Raw genomic sequence first — 12,808 nt, 5'->3', positions numbered from 1 at the left:
TTGCTAATTTAAAGACCACATGACAAGTAATAGCTGAATGTTCTGAAATTCTTGTTAATTGACACTAAATACACTGAGATCATGGCTTTTTATGCAGTATAATTGCTCAAAGTTTCTACTCCATCAACACAAGGACATAGATTAAATAAAGATTATGCACATCAGCAAACATTACTGTCTTTAGCCCTCAGTTTATATTTCTGTCCTTTACGAATGCTTCTTTAGATAGACATTTCCAAAATGTCTGGATTGGTAAGGACTGCCTTTCACTAGTATCATATCTTGCTTAGTACTAACAGTTTTTCAGAAATTATTTTAAAACAGTTTTCTATTTTTTCCAAAACAGTCAGTTGTTACTCCTGAATTCAAAAGACTCAAGAATGTATGGTGAAAATGGTGCATGTTTTCATGTAATCATCAGTCCTATTCTAATTTGCATATTTTGTATTTAGCTGCCAAACTTATAACTAAATGTTAATAGAGACTCCTTAGGGATTTGCTTCAATCAAACTTTTCTTCAGGGTGGTCTTGATATGAGTCAAAACTAGAAAATTGATGCTCAGTTTTCAGAACACCTAAAGTGCACAAAGTAATTAATTGTGTAGCTTTCTGGGCTTTTATTACCACCAATTCAAGATTGTTCCACATTTTATTAATTGCTTACATATTTTAAGTACTGTATGTCATGTCATTTATAAAGGCTTGAGAGATGTGACTAAGGGGGGTTAGTTCAGTCGATACGCTCTTTAGTTTAGAAATCTTATCTAGAGCAGGACTGCAAATAGTGCTGTTTCTAACCACATTTCATGATGTGGACTGTTCTCCACTGATTTTTTTTCTTTAGTGGAAATCATAATTAAATGTCATTTTTGCGCATTCTGCAGTCTCTGGTCATGTTAGATCATATTTGCAGTTCCAGTGAAGGAAACCATTTTAACAAATTTTACCATTATGCCTGACTCAAGTATTGTAGGAAATAGTCATTCGTTAAAAGAAAACTGAGGGATAATTTAAAAGATATTCAAACCATTGATGTAATTACAGTGAATACATCACTAAAACTTATTTTTCAATCAAATATAATTTCACAAAGAACCACCACCAAATGGGAAGCTGGCTTCTATACAAACCTTATGACATTATGCAGTTCAGAACACAGGAAATGTAGCTTAATATTTGAATACAAGGGTTGTTTTATGATAAATTCTTTTACTTTATACTGTGTTTATAGCTGATAGAATGTATATATAGCAGTTGAAAATCTAAGGCTACCCTTACCTTTTTCTCACGAGTCACCCAAATCACCTGCAATCTTTAAATTGCACTTCCTACTAACAAATATCAGTAAAATAGTAACCATGACTGAGTGAGGCATTAGCATCATTAATAGTTTCACAGATAGAGAAATGACAGGTAAGTCATTTTAATACATATTCTTGTGCTGCATTTTAGTATACATTTAGTATTATGACCTGTTATTTTTATGTGACTCATTTCTACCTTCCAATCTTCTTCCCCACATTAAGAACACTTAACTTGGTGGTCAGATTTTTCACTTTACATGGAGAAATACTCCTTGCTGCTGAAATCACCTTACAACTTCACTGAGGAACTCTGCATGCCTAGGTCCTTTTTTTGAATGCCTGGAGGAGGCATTTTACAAGGAAAATTCTTCATCTTTGAGCATACTCATAGTATGTAGTGCCCACTACATTATAATGTGGCCTGTTCAGCACCTCTCAAATGGCTCTCAATGCTACACAGGATTGAGCTCTAAAATGACAAACCACAGGAAGATCCAAAGGGATCTGGGAGTCATAGTGGACCAGAAGCTAAATATGAGTCAATAGTGTAACACTGTTGCAGAAAAAGTGAACATCATTCTGGAATGTATTAGCAGGAGTATTGTAAGCAAGACACAAGTAGTAATTCTTCCCCTCTACTCCGCGCTGATTAGGCCTCAACTGGATTATTGTGTCCAGTTCTGGGTGCCACATTTCAGGAAAGATGTGGACAAATTGGAGAAAGTCCAGAGAAGAGCAACAAAAATGATTAAAGGTCTAGAAAACATGATCTCTGAGGGACAATTGAAAAAATTGGGTTTGTTTAGTCTGAATAACAGAAGACTAAGAGAGGACATGATAACAGTTTTCAAGTACATAAAAGGTTGTTACAAGGAGGAGGGAGAAAAATTGTTCTTCTTAACCTCTGAGGATACGACAAGAAGCAATGAGCTTAAATTGCAGCAAGGGAGGTTTAGGTTGGACATTAGGAAAAACTTCCTAACTGTCAGAATGGTTAAGCATTGGAATAAATTGCCTAGGGAGGTTGTAGAATCTCCATCATTGTGGATTTTTAATAGCAGGTTGGACAAACACCTGTCAGGGATTGTCTAGATCAGAGGTGGCCTGTGGGATCCTCCTGCCAAGCCCCTGAGCTACGGGACTGGGAGGCTAATCTGCAGCCCCTCCCCCCCGTTCCCCCTGCCCTCAGCCTCAGCAGCCTGTGCTGCCGGTGCAATGCCCTGGGTGGCTGGGCTCTGCAGCTGCGTTTACCCGGTGCTCTGTGCTGCACTGTGGCATGGCTGGCTTCAGCTGGGCAGTGCAGCTGTACTGCCACCAGCCACTGGTGCTCCATGCAGCGTGGTAAGGGGGCAGGGACGGGGGGGGGTTGGCTAGAGGGCAGAGGAGTTCAGGGTGTGGATAGTGGTTGGGGAAGTCAGAAGGCAGGGAAAAGGGGGGTTGAATGGGGGCAGAAGTCCTGGGGGGCAGTCAGGAAGGAGAGGGGGTTGGATGGGGTGGTGGGGGGCAGTCAGGGGTGGGTGTTCCAGGGGCGCTCAGGGGACAGGAAGTAGGGGGGTGGATGAGGCAGGGATCCTGGAGGAACCATCAGAGAACAGGGAGGATTGGATGGGGCAAGAGTCCATGGGGGGCCTGTCAGGAGGCGAGAAGCGAGGGGGGGGATAAGGGGCAGGGGCTGGGCCACACTTGGCTGTTTGGGAAGGCACAGCCTCCCCTAACTGGCCCTCCATACAATTTCCAAATCCCAATGTGGCCCTCAGGCCAAAAAGTTTGCCATCCCCTGGTCTAGATAATACTTTAGTCCTGCCTTGAGTGCAGGGGACTGGACTAGATGACCTCTCAAGGTCCCTTCCAGTTCTATGATTCTATAAGAGAATTGCATAGAAAATCATAATTTTTTTGAGGAACCAGCTACTGATGCCATATATTGCTAGTTTTCATCTTAAGCAGAACACAGAATATATTCAGCTGAATTGCAGGGGCACACAGTACGAGATACTTGGGCATATTGGGTATACAAACACTTCCTATTTTTGGAGACAAAAATATGCCTGTTTTATAGCAGTGCTGTCTATTTATTCAGGTTTTTATAGCATGGTCATCATCATAGTATCTGTCTGTGCTGAGAAAATAAGTTGTCGGTGCAAATGATCACATTTAGATATCTGTATCCACAAATCAGGTGGTCAATCAGGTAGCTAGATATAATAATTTGCACAGAAAATTAATTGTGTTTGCAATCTGCACTCACAAAAAAAAGATTGCTTTTAAAATACAGTTCTTGAGGCTGAAACAGTAACTTTCCAGCAATTGATAACAAAATTTAAGCAAGATTGCTAAAATGAAAATGCAGCTTTCAGTGATGTCAATGAAATAGCTATTATCTGTTTATGTATTGTCACAGTTTACTGAGGAATAAGGCCTTGTGTTTATAATGTATCACCTAAATAAATATTTATCAGAATTTCTTTGTCAGTTAAGATGTTATTTCTCCTAACTTTCTAGTTTTTAAATAACTTGGCTCCCCAGACCATGGCTTACTTTCTTGTGACAAATGTTAGATAATTTAATATATCATCTCAAACAGCATTTTCAGTTAAATTGAAGAACCAGAAATTCTAAGTTACTTTCTGTTATTCCAATTTACTTAAAAAATTACAATGTGAAGATTTAGAAAAATGGATGAAAAAATGCTTAATGTTGTAACATTATTGTTTTAGCAAGTACCTTATCCAAAATAATAGAATCTGGTAGTCATGACTATTGATATGCACTTCAAGAAGTATTACTTCTGGTTTGACATAACTTTGCATCAGATTCCTAGACACTGTGGTATGGTACTCATCATTCACATCAGTAATGAGTAACTGCATGGCATTACAAGCAGTAATTTCCAGCAGTTCAATCTCAGCCAAAAGAAACAAAGATTGCTTTTCCAGATAAAAATTAAAACAGCATCAGTATGTGCTATGATATAAACAGAACAGCTCCTGGCACACTCCATACAGAACAGAAAACACAATACACTTACAATTCTTAGTTCCCATCTCAAGCAACCGTATACAACTAAAATCAATGGAAAAATCCCATTGATTTCAGTAGGAATAGTATTGTGACCTATATATGCTTTGAAATATAGTCCATGCCTATTTCCAGATAAAGGGCCAGATCTGGTCCCTTTCTGACACTCAGAAACTGGAAACTGACCACAATGGGCCAGCAGAAAACCCCAGGAGAGGAGCTCTCTGCTAATCCAACTGTGCTGACTCTGGGCCCCGTGCCTTCTGCCCCCTCAAACCATTAACACAGGGGATGTACCAGGGTGGACAAGAGACAGACAGTGTAAAGTAGAGCTAGCTTATGCTCCATGATGTAAGGTCCATTAGGAACCCTGGCATCAGTGACAGAAATTAGAGCTCCTAACTCTTATCAGGGCCAACCTATGAACCAAGGAGCCAGAGCTGACTATCTGAGGTTCCCTGATTCTTGATCCAAGTTGAGTTTTGGCACAGGAGAGAATCAATCCCAGCATGGAATGTGGAATAGTTGTTCTCAATAGCGAATAGAATAATCATATTTGTAAAAGGGTATCTACTGGTCCTAAATTTCATATCCAAGTAACTGCAGCAGTAGTTAGTCATCAGCACCTCCAGAACCCCACAGCCGTAAATGAATATACAGCATGAACAGTATTCCTCAGCGCAACGGATCCAAATACAGGGACCACAACCCCTCAGCTCTGTGGCAACACTAATTTATTCTATTACCATTCATTCCCATTCCCACACACATGCATACTCGCCCTCACATACCATATGATACAGAGCTGAAGATATTCACTGATGTAAAATTCATCAGTGCTTATTTCTAAAATTGATGATTTCTGAGGATAGGTTTTGTTTTTGCTATGCTCTGCACGCACCCTGGCTCCACTCCCTCTACCTCGGCTCCCACAATACTGCCAAGGAGGTTCAGTTTGGAACGATATTTCTCCATATGTCAGGAAAGGAGGAAGGAGCTCATAGCTGGCTTCAGTGGCTTATCTTCTCTGCTCCCCAGGCCTCAGCAGCTGCACCAGTCAGACAGCTTACACATCTGCCTCCCCTGTTCTTTAGCTGCAAATTGGACCTCAGCTCTGGTTCCCTGATCCCTGCTGCAAGGCTCTGTGGTACAGGGCATAGACCATGCACTATAAATACCTTTGAACTCTAACATGTGAGGAAACTAGACAGCAAGATGCAGCTGCAGGCAATTCTCAGAAGCACTAACATGTTGTACATTAACTGGTCTGTGTAGACCCTACTAGTGCACACTAACTGTTCACTAGTCCACATTAATGTAGTATGCTAAAGTACAATTGGGAACATTTAGTGCACACCAGCAGGGCCTACACAGACCAATTAATACTCAAGACATTAGTGCATTTTGGAAATCATCCCCACTCCTATAATCCCTGTAGTGCGCAATACCTCATCATGTAGACTGGCCCTCACAAGTAACTTTACAGAGTTAAAATGACTCATTAGCATAGTTGTTGAATTAAGTCCTAATGTGGTAGGAGCAGGGACGGCTCCAGGCACCAGCATGCCAAGCGTGTGCCTGGGGCGACAAGCCACTGGGGGCACTCTGCCAGTCGCTGGGGGCGGCAGGCAGGTTGCCTTCGGCGGCTTGCCTGCGGAGGGTCCACTGGTCCCACGGCTTCTTTATTTATTTATAATTGGAGATATACCTATCTCCTAGAACTGGAAGAGACTTTGAAAGGCCATTGAGTCCAGCCCCCTGCCTTCACTAGCATGCCGCCGAATCTTCGGGACCCGGGACCTCCCTCAGGCAAGCCACTGAAGGCAGCCTGCCTGCCATGCTTGGGGCAGCAAAATACCTAGAGCCGCCCCTGGGTAGGAGGACAAATAGAATCCTATGAGATTAGTCTGTAGTCTACTAGATCTAAAACTTGGGAAGTTTTTCCTGATATTCAGCCTAAATGTTTTCTTTTAAAATTTCATCTTGTTACTCCTGCTTATAATCTCTTGAAGCACACTACATAATTCATTTTCTCATTGGTGTATTCACCCTTCATATATTCTATTATATTTAATTATTTTGTAGTATTAGTACTGTATTCGGATCTTTATAATGTACCCATCCCTGTAGCACTGAGTGCCTGTTTTCATGCTGCTTCTTCCCATCTAATTGTTACTCACCCAAATTATAAAGTACGTTACTCTGGTAAAGTACAAAAAAGTTTCTGTCACTATTTGTTCAAAGTTTAAAATGTATTCACTTTGAGTTTGCTTGACATGAACATTCTATCAAATGAGTTCTGTCCTGAAGTTTTGCCAAGAGATCCACCTATTCACCCAGCCCTACTGGACACATTTCAATCTTACCTTTTAAATCATTTCTGTGGCTCTTCTCTGAATTCTCTACTCCTTCTGGTAATTTGGTGCCCACAAATAAATACAATAATCCAAGTGATATCACACTAAGTAGGTGAAATCAATAATTCCACCCCACCCATGAAGATGCATTCATATTCATAAATGATAGGGTTGCCTCGCCCAGAGCACAAGCTCTGCAGCTCCCATTGGCCAGGAAATGCGACCAATGAGAGCTGCGGAGGCAATGCCTGCAGGTGGAAACAGCACACAGAGCTGCCTGGCCACACCTCTGCCCAGGGACATGTTGCGACTTCTGAGGAGCTGCTCGAGATAAGTGCCACCCTGAGCCTGCACCCCAACCCCCTCCTGTGCCCCAGTCCCCTGCCCTGAGCCCCCTCCTACACTCCCTACTGCATCTCAACCCCGTCTCAGCTCAAAATCCTCTCCAACACCCAAACTCCCCCCCAGAGCCCACAACCCATCCCACACCCCAAGCCCCACCCCAGCCCTGAGCTCCCTCCCACACTTTGAATCCCTCGGGCCCAGCCTGGAGCCCCCTCCTAGGGGGAGTACCAGAGGGGTAGCCGTGTTAGTCTGGATCTGTAAAAGCAGCAAAGAGTAGTCCTGTGGCACCTTATAGACTAACAGATGTTTTGGAGCATGAGCTTTCGTGGGTATACCCACGTCGTCGGATGCATGTAGTGGAAATTTCCAGGGGCAGGTATATATATGCAAGCAAGAAGCAGGCTAGAGATAACGAGGTTAGTTCAATCAGAGAGGATGAGGCCCTCTTCTAGCAGCTGAGGTGTGAAAACCAAGGGAGAAGAAACTGGTTTTGTAGTTGGCAAGCCATTCACAGTCTTTGTTTAATCCTGAGCTGATGGTATCAAATTTGCAGATGAACTGAAGCTCAACAGTTTCTCTTTGAAGTCTGGTCCTGAAGTATTTTTTCTGCAGGATGGCCACCCTAAAATCTGCTGTTGTGTGGCCAGGAAGGTTGAAGTGCTCTCCTACAGGTTTTTGTATATTGCCATTCCTAATATCTGATTTGTGTCCCTTTATCCTTTTCTGTAGAGACTGTCCAGTTTGGCCGATGTACATAGCAGAGGGGCATTGCTGGCATATGATGGCGTATATTACATTGGTGGACGTGCAGGTGAATGAACCGGTGATGGTGTGGCTGATCTGGTTAGGTCCTGTGATGGTGTCGCTGGTGTAGATATGTGGGCAGAGTTGGCATCGAGGTTTGTTGCATGGATTGGTTCCTGAGTTAGAGTTACTATGGTGCAGTTACTGGTGAGAATATTCTTCAGGTTGGCAGGTTGGCAGGCCATCCTGCAGCAAAAATATTTCAGGACCAGACTTCAAAGAGAAACTGCTGAGCTTCAGTTCATCTGCAAATTTGACACCATCAGCTCAGGATTAAACAAAGACTGTAAATGGCTTGCCAACTACAAAACCAGTTTCTTCTCCCTTGGTTTTCACACCTCAGCTGCTAGAAGAGGGCCTCATCCTCTCTGATTGAACTAACCTCGTTATCTCTAGCCTGCTTCTTGCTTGCATATATATACCTGCCCCTGGAAATTTCCACTACATGCATCCGACGAAGTGGGTATTCACCCACGAAAGCTCATGCTCCAAAATGTCTGTTAGTCTATAAGGTGTCACAGGACTCTTTGCTGCCTCCTAGGGGGAGGGATAGCTCAGTGATTTGAGCATTAGCCTACTAAACCCAAGGTTGTGAGTTCAATCCTTGAGGAGGCCACTTAGGGTTCTGGGGCAAAATCAGCACTTGATCCTGCTAGTGAAGGCAGATGGCTGGACTTGATGGCCTTTCTGGGTCCCTTCCAGCTTTATGAGATAGGTATATCTCCTGCATGCCCCACCCCAGAGCCCTTAACCCACCCTGCTCCCTTCCCCAGCCAGGAACCACAACCTAAACCCCTCATTTCTGGCCCTACCCCAGAGCCCACACTCCACCCCAGTGAAAATGAGTGAGGGTAGGGGACAGGGAGCAACAGAGTAAGGGGGATGGAGGGAGTGAGTGGGGTAGAGCCTCACAGTAGTGACAGGGTGGGGCAAGGATGTTTGGTTTTGTGTGATTAGAAAATTGGCAACTGTAATAAATGAATTAATTGTTACAGTAGTTATGTTGCATTCACTTTCTTCAAACATTTGTTTCACTGAGTTTGCCAGCATAAATGACCAAGGAAAGTTAATTTTAAACTTGCAAAGCAATGGAAAGCAAATTGAAAATTTTCTTCCTTCACCAGTATTTGCATCAGGAACTTGCATTAAAAAGAATTACAACACTCATCCAACCACAGAACATAAACAACTAAATAAAAGGCTTAATTTTAGATTTCAATTTTTAAATAGAAAGACATGCAGTAAATTACATTTATGAAAGATTTTAATTTAATAATTTCAAATGTAAATGAAAAAATGCAACTTGTTTATGGATGTTTCAGGAAAAAAGGTCAAAATCTGTCAAATGTTAGTTTCATATGAACTGTTCACTCAGCTCGAGCCACATTAGAGTCAAATAAGGCCATTTCATCTCCCATTGAAATAACTGGGAGTTTTTCCATTTACTTTGAAGACAATTGGATTAGGTCCATTGAAAGGGACTATTACCCCCTACTCTATGACAATTCTATGACTTCTGGACACCGGAATAGCTCTCCGCTCCCCCCTCTTCCCAGTGGGCCTCCACTGTTTATTTTTTGCTCATATTTATAATCTCTCTAGCTCCCTTTTAATTTTTCCCTGTCCTCTCTAGCGTATGCAGTACATCACAATTTAGAACCATATGTGAATTAAATTAATATCAGTACAAACTAATTTTAAGAGTAAGTATTCATGAGACACTATTATCAAAGGTTTTATTAAAATCTATACTATACTTCGTTTTCAGTGTTCCCTTTATCCCCTTATGTTATAATTCTATAAAAAATTGCAATAAAGTTTGTCTAGAAAACTTTTATCTTTATAAATCCCGGGTACTTACTGTATACAGTTTGGTAAACCTAATATTTGTACCACTATTTTACTAGTGTTATGAAAGAAACTGCATAAATGCCTTTACATGATCTTTGAAAATCATAACCAAATTTGCTTTTCTCCAATCTTATTGCTCCTATTTAGTTAACTTTTCAAAACTAATTGCCATTATTGTAATATATACTTGTTAACAAAATCTCTTAACACACTAGGATGAGTATTATTTCTATCATTCTTTTTGTAATTTTCAGATGTTTCAAGTACCCTTACTTGATGTTTATCAATAGTTTTACAAGGTTTATATTACTTTCTCACTATCCACACTTCTTGTCTTTATTTTATTTTATTTTATTTTGCTTAAAACAGATTAAATACTTTGGCCTCATTGAGAATATAAAGAATTCTGTAAATATAAGAGATTACAAAATGAATGGAATGTGAAAGATAATTCAAGCAATGTAATTGGCTGAATTATAGGGCAGTAATTCTCTAGGAATGCCCTGTTCATACCAATAGAAACTGCTTTGCTGATAAAATAAAAAAAATCCACATGCCTATATCTTTTTTTATTTTCATCTTATAATACCAATAATGACCTCAGCGTAGAGCATTTTCCGGGGATTAGTGGCCAGCTGTGGTTAATGGCCCCCAGCTGAGCGTTGGGACATCCACTGCTCTTAACCAGCCATTAATCTCAAGTAAATGCCCTGCATCTCAATTGTTATTGCAAATCTCTGTTGGAAAACTAAAGTCAGTTTTCTCAAACAAAGTTAAAAACTATTGTGAACCTCTTTGTGTCATCAGGGCTAAGTGTGTCACAATATGCTAAATAGATTAAGAAGTTGTTAGTTCCCTTCTCTTCAACACCATTTTCCAAAACCCCTAAAGAACACTGCTCATGCAATGAGTGTTTGGCCATGTCTACATCTAAAATTTTGCAGCGCTGGTTGTTACAGCTGTATTAGTACAGCTGTATAGGGCCAGCGCTGCACAGTGGCCACACTTACAGCAACCAGCGCTGCAAGTGGTGTTAGATGTGGCCACACTGCAGCGCTGTTAGGCGGCTTCAAGGGGGGTTCCGGGAACGCGAGAGCAAACCGGGAAAGGAGACCAGCTTCGCCGCGGTTTGCTCTCGCGTTCCCCAAACCACCCTGCAAACCGCAGGGAAGGAGACCTGCTTGCTCGGGGTTCCGGGAACGAGAGAGCAAACCGGGAAAGGAGACCAGCTTCGCCGCGGTTTGCTCTCGCGTTCCCGGAGCCACCCAGCAAACCGCAGGGAAGGAGACCTGCTTGCTCGGAGTTCCGGGAACGAGAGAGCAAACCGGGAAAGGAGACCAGCTTCGCCGCGGTTTGCTCTCGCGTTCCCGGAGCCACCCAGCAAACCGCAGGGAAGGAGACCTGCTTGTTCGGGGTTCCGGGAACGAGAGAGCAAACCGGGAAAGGAGACCAGCTTCGCCGGAGTTTGCTCTCGCGTTCCCCGAACCACCCTGCAAACCGCAGGGAAGGAGACCTGCTTGCTCGGGGTTCCGGGAACGAGAGAGCAAACCGGGAAAGGAGACCAGCTTCGCCGCGGTTTGCTCTCGCGTTCCCGGAGCCACCCAGCAAACCGCAGGGAAGGAGACCTGCTTGTTCGGGGTTCCGGGAACGAGAGAGCAAACCGGGAAAGGAGACCAGCTTCGCCGCGGTTTGCTCTCGCGTTCCCCGAACCACCCTGCAAACCGCAGGGAAGGAGACCTGCTTGTTCGGGGTTCCGGGAACGAGAGAGCAAACCGGGAAAGGAGATCAGCTTGATTACCAGAGGCTTCCTCCTTCCACGGAGGTCAAGAAAAGCGCTGGTAAGTGTCTACATTGGATTACCAGCACTGGATCACCAGCGCTGGATCCTCTACACCCGAGACAAAACGGGAGTACGGCCAGCGCTGCAAACAGGGAGTTGCAGCGCTGGTGATGCCCTGCAGATGTGTACACCTTCAAAGTTGCAGCGCTGTAACTCCCTCACCAGCGCTGCAACTTTCTGATGTAGACAAGCCCTTTGTCTCCCTTTTTCCCCTCCCAAAGACTTCTTGGACCAAACACACACTGCCTAAAATAGAGATATACTCTTATATTTACTGAGGCGTCCTTCTAATTTATTCAATTACTACACAGAACTATACAATTTGCCCCGTTACTAACAAACTATTACCAGCTTTTTTTAAATCGGGCACTCTTGCTCCATTTCTTTCCATTTTTTTCTAAAATGCCAACAGAACCTTGAAATAACTGCCACTCTTACAAAGTCACCACATACATATATGTTCAAGATCAGTCAACTTTTCTTTCACTATGATTTCCATTAACCTTTATATGTGTTGACTAATCTACTGCAGAATTACATGATGAAGCATGATGGTTAAAGATAGACAAGAGAATTAGCTTTGATTTCTTTTACTGCGAGTTATTACTAGACCTCTTCAGTGCCCTCACTTAAGTTCATATCCCTCATACCTTACAAAACAAATCTCTAAGTAGCTTTGTTTCCATCAGTAATACTCACATAATAAATATGTTTAATTCCATCGTTCATATATTAAATTTATGTATTACACAAAGAACATTAAGGTTGCAAAGCCAATCACTGAAAAGTTAGAGAATGTCATAATTAAGGGTTGCCTGTGCAACATTAATTAGGACCTCCTGTGTGTCTTTAATTTCATGATCCCATACTATTTCTTCCACACATCCCCTGCACATAGAATGGAAGGTGCTCAACTTAATGAGCAGCCATTTTGTATACTGTTTTCTCCTCATTGTTCAATGTGTGGTCTCAGATCTTATTGACTGCATGCGGTACAAACGCTGCTCCAAAGACAGAATTATTTTTACATCATCCCTGTGAACTGAGGGGATAGTATTACCTCCAGATGAGGAACAAAGGCACATAGAGATTAAGGCCAAAAGTAACAACAAATTTTGGGTGGCCAACTTGAAATGCCTTAGGCTCAATTTTCTGGGTACTTATCAATTTTATTGAACTTTATAAGTACAAAGCACTAAGAGCGGCAGAACCTTGGCAGAAGTGATGGGGGGCCACAAGCACCAGAACCAGGGGAGCCAGGAGGTGATGCCTCCCCACTTTTTAACATG

The sequence above is a fragment of the Gopherus evgoodei genome, chromosome 5 (genome assembly GCF_007399415.2).
Source record: "Gopherus evgoodei ecotype Sinaloan lineage chromosome 5, rGopEvg1_v1.p, whole genome shotgun sequence".
Taxonomy (NCBI): Eukaryota; Metazoa; Chordata; order Testudines; family Testudinidae; genus Gopherus; species Gopherus evgoodei.
This window is presented reverse-complemented; position numbering follows the sequence as displayed.